The sequence below is a fragment of the Diadema setosum genome, chromosome 3 (genome assembly GCF_964275005.1).
Source record: "Diadema setosum chromosome 3, eeDiaSeto1, whole genome shotgun sequence".
NCBI lineage: Eukaryota > Metazoa > Echinodermata > Echinoidea > Diadematoida > Diadematidae > Diadema > Diadema setosum.
The window spans coordinates 41862644-41870590 of record NC_092687.1 but is presented as its reverse complement, the minus strand read 5'-3'; the positions used below and the strand labels follow the sequence as shown (position 1 = coordinate 41870590).

General features: G+C 37.4%; 1 pseudogene; it reads left to right on the top strand.

The window, feature by feature from the left end:
- Window positions 1–1357: 1357 nt before the first annotated feature.
- Window positions 1358–6631, top strand: LOC140246875 (uncharacterized; annotated as a pseudogene).
- Window positions 6632–7947: the final 1316 nt, after the last annotated feature.

Here is a 7947-nt window from a genome sequence, read left to right as displayed (position 1 = left end):
TTGCTTATTGCAATATTGCTTATTGCTAACTGAAGATCAACGCCAAATATTTTGATCTTGCTATTATCCAAGTGTACGCCCCTACGTCTTCACATAGTAATAAGGAATTCGAAGTTTTCTATGAACAAATACAAAAGGACGTCAAACAGACTAATTTGACAGACGTTGTCATAGTTATGGGAGACTTCAATGCCAAAGACGGTTCCGATGGTGAAAACGTAGGTGGCAGATTCCATTTTGGAGATTGTAACGAACGGGGAGAGAAGCTGATTGACTTCTGCAAAGAGAATCAATTGTGATAAATACATTTTACGAACATCCTATGAGAAGACAGTATACATGGAAGAGCCCAGGGGACATGTACAGGAATCAAATTGACTTCCTTCTCATTAGGGAACGTTTTAGAAATAGCGTAAAGCAGGCCAGATCGTACCCAGGTGCTGATATAGACTCAGATCATAATCCAGTGCTTGTGAAAATGAGTGTCAAACTGAAGAAGACTAAGAGAACATCCAAAGGTCCAAACCTGGGAATCGAAGTAAATGCACTGAAAACAGATATTTCCCATGAATATATTGTAGTATTTCGCAATCGTTATGAAAGCCTAAATGTAGAAATTGAGGATCAGTCAAATAATGTAGAAGAATCTGTGGGAAAAAATGGAACAACTTCAGACTCGGCTTACAGTCTGCCAACGAAATTCTACCAAAGAAAAAGAGACAGGCAAAACAGCCATGATGGATGACGGATACTTCAGATGATGTCTAAGAGACGGAAGCAGAACAAGAGTTCAGTAAAATATAAGAATCTGAATGATGAGATTGATAAGCAGTGCAGATTAGCAAAAGAAGAATGGCTCGATGATAATGCGAGGGGATCGAAGAGCTTGACAAACAACACAGAACTTTTCAACTACACAAAGAGACCAAGAATCTGTGTGGCATCTAGCAATGTTCAGCAAAGAGTGGCTGTATTTAAGGGAAGGATGGCATAATCATCTTTCATAAAGATAAAATTCTTGATGGATGGGTGGAATATGTTGGAGACTTGTTTGCTGATGATCGTCCGCCAAAACCAGAGGTAACTGAATATGAAGGCCCCGCCATTCTAGAATCACAGGTTATAAATGCTTTGAAAGAGATGAGAAACAACAAGGCAGCAGAATAAGATTTGGTGTTGCTCAGTTGACTCGGGTATTAAACAGTATGTATGAAACAAGATTGGTATCTTCCATCAGGCGTGCTTGAATCTGTGTTCATAAAACTGCCCAAAAAGAAAAAAAAACAAAGGTAATGGAATGTGGTGACTTCATGATTCATATAATGAAGATCCTACAGTATTCAAGATCATTCTGAGCATGAATCAGTTTCTGCTCAGTGAGAACTCTGGAGAAACCCAATTTGGCTTCAAGTCGGGGTCTTGGACACGCGATGCCGTATTTACTATGCGCATCATAACGGAGAAGTGCTTGGACAAGGGAAAAGCCCTCTATGTATGTTTCATGGATTATGCTAAGGCATTTGATAGAGTCCAGCCTGTGTCCAGAGAGTTTTCGAGTGTCTCCGCAATACCGGGACGGACAGTAAGGATCTGAGAGTGACTGCAAACCTGTACTGGAACCAAAGGGCATGCGTCAGGATTGCCGATGAATTTTCCAATTATGCAGAAATCAAACGAGGTGTTCGTCAGAGATGCATCATGTCACCTAGTTTGTTTAATTTATAGACAAAGTGCATTTTAAAAGCATTGAAGGCATGCCTGGCATTAACGTTAGTGGAGAAATGATAAATAATCCGAGACATGTGGAAGACACTGTGCTGATAGGTGGTAATGAGCAAGACCTGCGAACATTTTGTTGATGGCATTTACCGCCAAAGTAAGGCATTTGGGTTGGACATGAATGTGAAAAAGACCAAAACGATGGTAATATATCGAAAGGTGGAAATACCAAGTGCAAACATCTCCAACACTTTCCTGGAACAAGACAGTGAATTCACAGAATTAAGACAAAATGTTTATGAAGATAGGAAGAATGGTGGAGAAATTAGGAGAAGTATGGGAATGGCCAAAACGAAGTTTACCAAAAATTAGTTAAGTGTTGACATCAAGGAAGATACTGCAAGCAAGCTCAGACTAGTAAAATATTAACTGCGTTCAACTCTCCTTTACTGTTGTCAAACGTGGACATTGTATTTGGTTGATATGAAAAAGCTGGCTTCATTTGAATTGTGGATATTCAGATGTCTGGGCCGTATATCATGGTCAGACAGGAAAACAAATCAGTATGTTCTAGATCATCTGAATGCCACACAAACCTTGATGAACGACATTAGATTAAGAAAACTCAAATATTTTGGCCATGTTAAAAGGCATCAGAACAGCCATAAAAAGTGTACTAGAAGGGATTGTAGAAGACAGGAGATGCAGAGGACGCCAGCGCAGTGTGTGACGTAACAACATAAAATGAGTGGACAGAAAAGAGTGTGACCGCATGTAGTAAGGCGGCAATGAACAAAACAGAGTGGAGGTCCATAGTCGCCAACCCTCGGACTGAAGACGGCACTTAAGAAGATACGTATTATGAGTGGAAATCACTGCTCTCTATGGAAGAGCCAAATAGCTTTTCTCCAGAGAGTGGTGGAGAGGAGAAAAATTATCTTTGGGAGGAGCAAGATCATCGGTGAAAAGTAGCTACTTGGCGGAGGTCTGCGCTCTGAGAGTGATTTGAAAGTAGTTGTTCTCCAGTGGTTTACATCCTGTTTTTTGTTCCATTCATCGCACAGCCAGCACGGTTTGGTAAAGATTAAGCCCTTGAATAGACAGATAGACCCTGTACTTCAGAGCTTCCTTTCTCTGTTCACACTTTTGCAGAGTGTGGCTGTGCTTTCTATTATTTAGATACCTTAGGAGATTCCATTTCAATTGAGCTATGCATCATTATAAAGCTTATAGTCTGCTCTTTCAGAATCTGTCCTTCATGAAAAATCCATGTCCGGCGATTTTTTGTTGGATATATGACGCAGGGTCAAAAATGGTCCGCGTCATTCATACTTACATAATCTCGAATTGTCGCAGTACAAACAATGTGCCGGGGGGGGGGGGGGATGGGGTTCCATGAAGAACACAGTTTTATCGGGAAATTATTGTTCATCTGTAGAAATGTCCTGCCCGATAGGGTGACGAAGTGCCGTATACTCGTGGATGTGAGTTCTGGTCTGCCATGCCTGATAGGCGTTTGCGTTGTCTATCAGTGTATTGTTTCGTGCTCCTCGGTATTTGAAAGTATCTGTCACTGACCGCATGCTTGCCAACATTATGTATCTATAAATTGCATACATTTTTGTTTTGTTCAGGTCACAACTGTGCTGCAACATTTGAAATCCAAACATATGTTAAACTGGACTGCTGAATATTTGAAGAGTTGGGAGGAAAACGCTGTTGACAAAAGAGAAATACTCCAGAACATTCAGGGTTATCTACGAAGAAGTACTGAAAGGGAACACGACAATGTCGTCCACATCAAAACAGAGCGTGAACTTTTAATGGTAAGTGAGCTCTTTCATTGATGATACCTTGATTTGTTGGTGCAGCTATAAACGATAAAAGATCCCGCTTCATTCATTCATCGCAAAGAGCAGGGTGTTTAACCCGTTGAAGTGGTCCCAACTCGCATCCAACTGTACCCCATGGAAGACCAGCTGAGCTATCCAGCCCTCTTTCAGATGGACATGAACAAACAGACACACAAACAAACAAACGATGCAAAGAACTCTATAAAATTACCCAATTTTACCATCAAATAGAAAATGTAAAAAATAACATAAGTAAAGATGTATTTCTTAATACTAAGAACATTCTAGCTTATATAAGTGTACACACGTATATATATATGAATTCCTAAGTCAACTTCGTTCACTTATCTTTAACTTGTTGTATCATCTAATATACTTAATTTCATAAACATCAAGATTTCGTTTTAGATCAAGAATAAAAAGTGGAATGCCAAATTTCTGCATTACAAAATTTTAGCTTTAGGAACAGATTAGGAATCTATCTTGTTCCTTATTCATCCATACAATTTGGAATTCATAACCGTGTATAATAACCACAGAGTGCATAATTTCAAAAGGAACCTAGTTACAACCTACAACTATTATCATAATCCGTGTCTATTACAGCTTTTCCTAATATTATTATTTAATCATGGCGGTTTTCGTATCGGACTCAGTCACGTCATTTTCATTGCTGCACTCGGACGTACTTGCTGACTAAATCTTAGTTAATGTAGGTCAAGTTTTGACGGAGAAAATGATTGATACCATACCTAACATGACTTCCAAAAACAAGATCTATGTTTGACTCGAAGTAAATATTCCTTACGGTAATGACAATAATCCACATAAAAAAAGTAATCATACTAATGATTATTGTTCACATGAAATAGTTTTCCGTAACCTCTTCCTTTTTTAGACTGGGACATACTAAGCGTTGTATTTTTGAACAAAAACAGATCAAGAGTCAGCTGGCGCTTTTCACTGAGGATACCATCAAATCACAGGAAGAACAGGGTAGACCGGTCAATGACGCGCTCTTTGCCCTCTTCTGCACTGCCTCTTTGGCTGGGATGGCTACGTATGAATACCGGAAGAATGCACCGTCACACTTAAACAGCAAGAACTGCATCAAGACTCTCATATGCCTGAGAATGCGCTTCTGTTTGTAAGAATGATAATATAATTGTTTCTTGCATTGCTTCATATTCAACTGGTTTTGACAAAGGCAAAAGTGGTTTGTAAATAAAAAATGACTCAACATCACAAAACCAGCAAAACATGGCACACATTGATGTTCTGTGAGAGCCCAAGATACATGAACATGAATGGGTCACCCTAGCCTATCTTAACTTGTTTTCTTGCTTTTGAAAGAGCAAGTCTTCTGCCTCATTGTGCTAAGGTATGGGATCATAAATCCCCCCCCCAAAAAAAAAAAAAACAACAACAACAACAACAACAAAAACAAAACAGGAAATTATTGTGGTTTGTGCATTTTTTTTGTTTTTTGTTTTGTTTTGTTTTTGTTTTTTGTATTACAGTGTTATTAGTGGGTCTCGTAAAGACCCCTTTTACATTTCTTAAAAAACCCTGTACACAAGCTTCACTTTCAATGCTATCAACTTTAGAAAAAACGATGCTACTGCTTTGGAAATGGCATTAACCATGATCAAAATGTCCCATATAGCATGCTATTTGTGTGTGTGTGTGTGTGTGGTGTGTGTGTGAGTGAGTTTTGTAATGTGTTTTTAGGTGCATTTTGATGGGAAGATTAGGGTAAGTTTATGAAAACCTTCGTGGGTAGAATGTGCATGTATGTCTGATTTAGCGTGCAGATAATCAAGGGGGAACAGATTGTCGTCCGAACAAATGTCATAGAATCGCGTTACTGTGATTATTTGCATCATCACGTCTACTTGTATTAACAGCTTTTATACTTCGAATTCTGTGATATTGTCATTCGACAGGTCAGCGAAAATTCTCAGGTCGCGGGAAGCTACCGTTCATTAGTGCTGGAATATTTCTTTGGCCGCTTGCTCTGGGCTGAACTCCAACAATATCGAGATGAAGATTTATTCCAAATAAACAAGGACATTTCGGAGCGAATGCTGGTATACATGGCATTCCTGAATGATAACATCAATCGAACCGGGGAAACTGCGGTAAATAATCATTACTTTAGAATTCGACCGAGGGGATGTTCTGCAAAGGATCTTTGATGTTGATGTTGATTATGATATATCTGCCGCTGCTGTTGCTGCTATTGTTGTTCCTGTTATATGAACGCACAATTGTTCACTTAAAGTTTTTTGTTTGTTTGTTTGTGTGTTTTGTTTTTAGTATTCAAAATATGCCAATAATCCTACCGCCGTTTCCTTGTTATTTCGTTGGGCTGGGACCGCTTTCTGAATGAAATTTGCAACGCATTATTTTGGTCTTCTGATAGGCTTTATCTTTTTCGACAATTATGCCCAACACTGTCTTAAAAATGAAAAATACAAAATTGGCGTTAATTGTGAAGATGTTAAAAAAAATCATAAAGGCCTTTAAACAATTATTATAGCATTACTCCACTTGAAGTTGTAGATATATGAGAAACAACAACAACAACATGTTAACACAGATAGATCTGGAAATAAGTATGATAGCCAAATTAGTTTTCCGAATACAGTGTATCAATATAAGATAACATTCAATATGTATTATGGCACCAATAAAGTCGATATCTACCAATTAGGTAAGAAAACCAGTTACCAGTGTATTGAGAAAGTAAAGTGCCTCTGATACAAATCAGTGTGGTACACGGCATATCTCTTTCTTTCTACCACTGCAGAATACCCCGTTGGTGCAGCATGACCTGTGTCTCCTCCTGGAAGGAGGATGTATGAGAACCTGACATCGTCAGTAGCAGATGGCAGCGACCTTAAAGCACTAAATACAATTACTGGATTAAATTGATAGCTCGCATGCATGGCGATATCAACAAGGAAATTTTGATGTATAATATCTTGACGACATTGTTTTTGCACGCACTGAAGCAAAACAAAGCAACATGTGTGATAGCCAGTGAAACGGACTGAGGATGAAGTAACATGTGTCCTTTCTAGATTAAATTATTACTCTTAAAAGTAGGTTTTTCAGAGATGTATACAAATCTATTGATTTCCAGTAAAACTGGCAACGTTAAAACCGTATCCCTTAATTACGTTCTTTTGAATAACGCAGGAAACCAATTCCTTTTCCCCTGATTCGTTGTTGTTGATGGTGTTTTTTTTTTTTTTTTTTTTTTGTTGTTGTTTTTTTTTTTTAGGGGGGCCTTAGGAACTATTTTCTTTTATTCATCAATACATTTTACGGCAGTGAAGGCCCACGGTTTTATATCATGGTGTATTATACAAATAGTGAAGGTCACGAGTGCTATGGTACAAGATTTCATGCGATGTAAATGAGAGTCGCTTTTTTTTTCAACGAGGCGAAGCCGAGTTGTATCGTGGGCCTCGGCTTTCACCCCGTCTGAAATCTTGTTCCATTTCACCATATGAAGACCAATCAATACACTCTTTGTTTTATACAACACATCAGACCTCGCTTATTATTAATCATAAATACAAAATGTATACATAAAAAAATATATTTCAGAGGCGATTATTTTTCACAGTAACAGTCGTATTACGTAACAATGGTCAGTTGTTTACAGTAGAATGATTAACAAAATACGCATGTGAAGAAAATACTGATATACATGCTAATCAATATTAGATAATTGGGGGTTATTGTTCATTCATTCATTCATGCATTTATCTTTCATTTCCAACAAAAACATATAAATGTATTGCAGAAATTGAATACAAGTACATAATTTTACCATAATACAAAATAAAGGATAAGTTTACAGTCTACACATATCCATGTGTAGTCAACCATGTTCTCATAAGATGACTTGCACCTGTGTCACATGTTGGTTAAATATATGTATATATATATATATATATATATATATATATATATATATCCCTAGTTGGCACCTTAGGGAGACATATTGGGGGAAGTGTCTTCATTAGGGAGACAACTGGTCATTAAGGAGACAATTTTCGTGTCTCCATTGCGTAAACTGCCATTGAACATGTAATAATAAATTTGCATATAAAACAAATGGAAATGTCTTCCAAATGACCCATCTAGGAGAGTATATATATATATATATAATTATATATCTACATATATATATATATATATATATATATGAAGAGTTTGTTTGCAAAAACAGATAAGTCCATATTTGCCAAATGGAGATATTTGCGATTAAAGGTCAAGAAAAATAAAGAAAATAATAAGAAATTTTTGCTTCTTTTGACCATAACTTTAAAAAATATGTCTTTATATGTAGTGACCAATA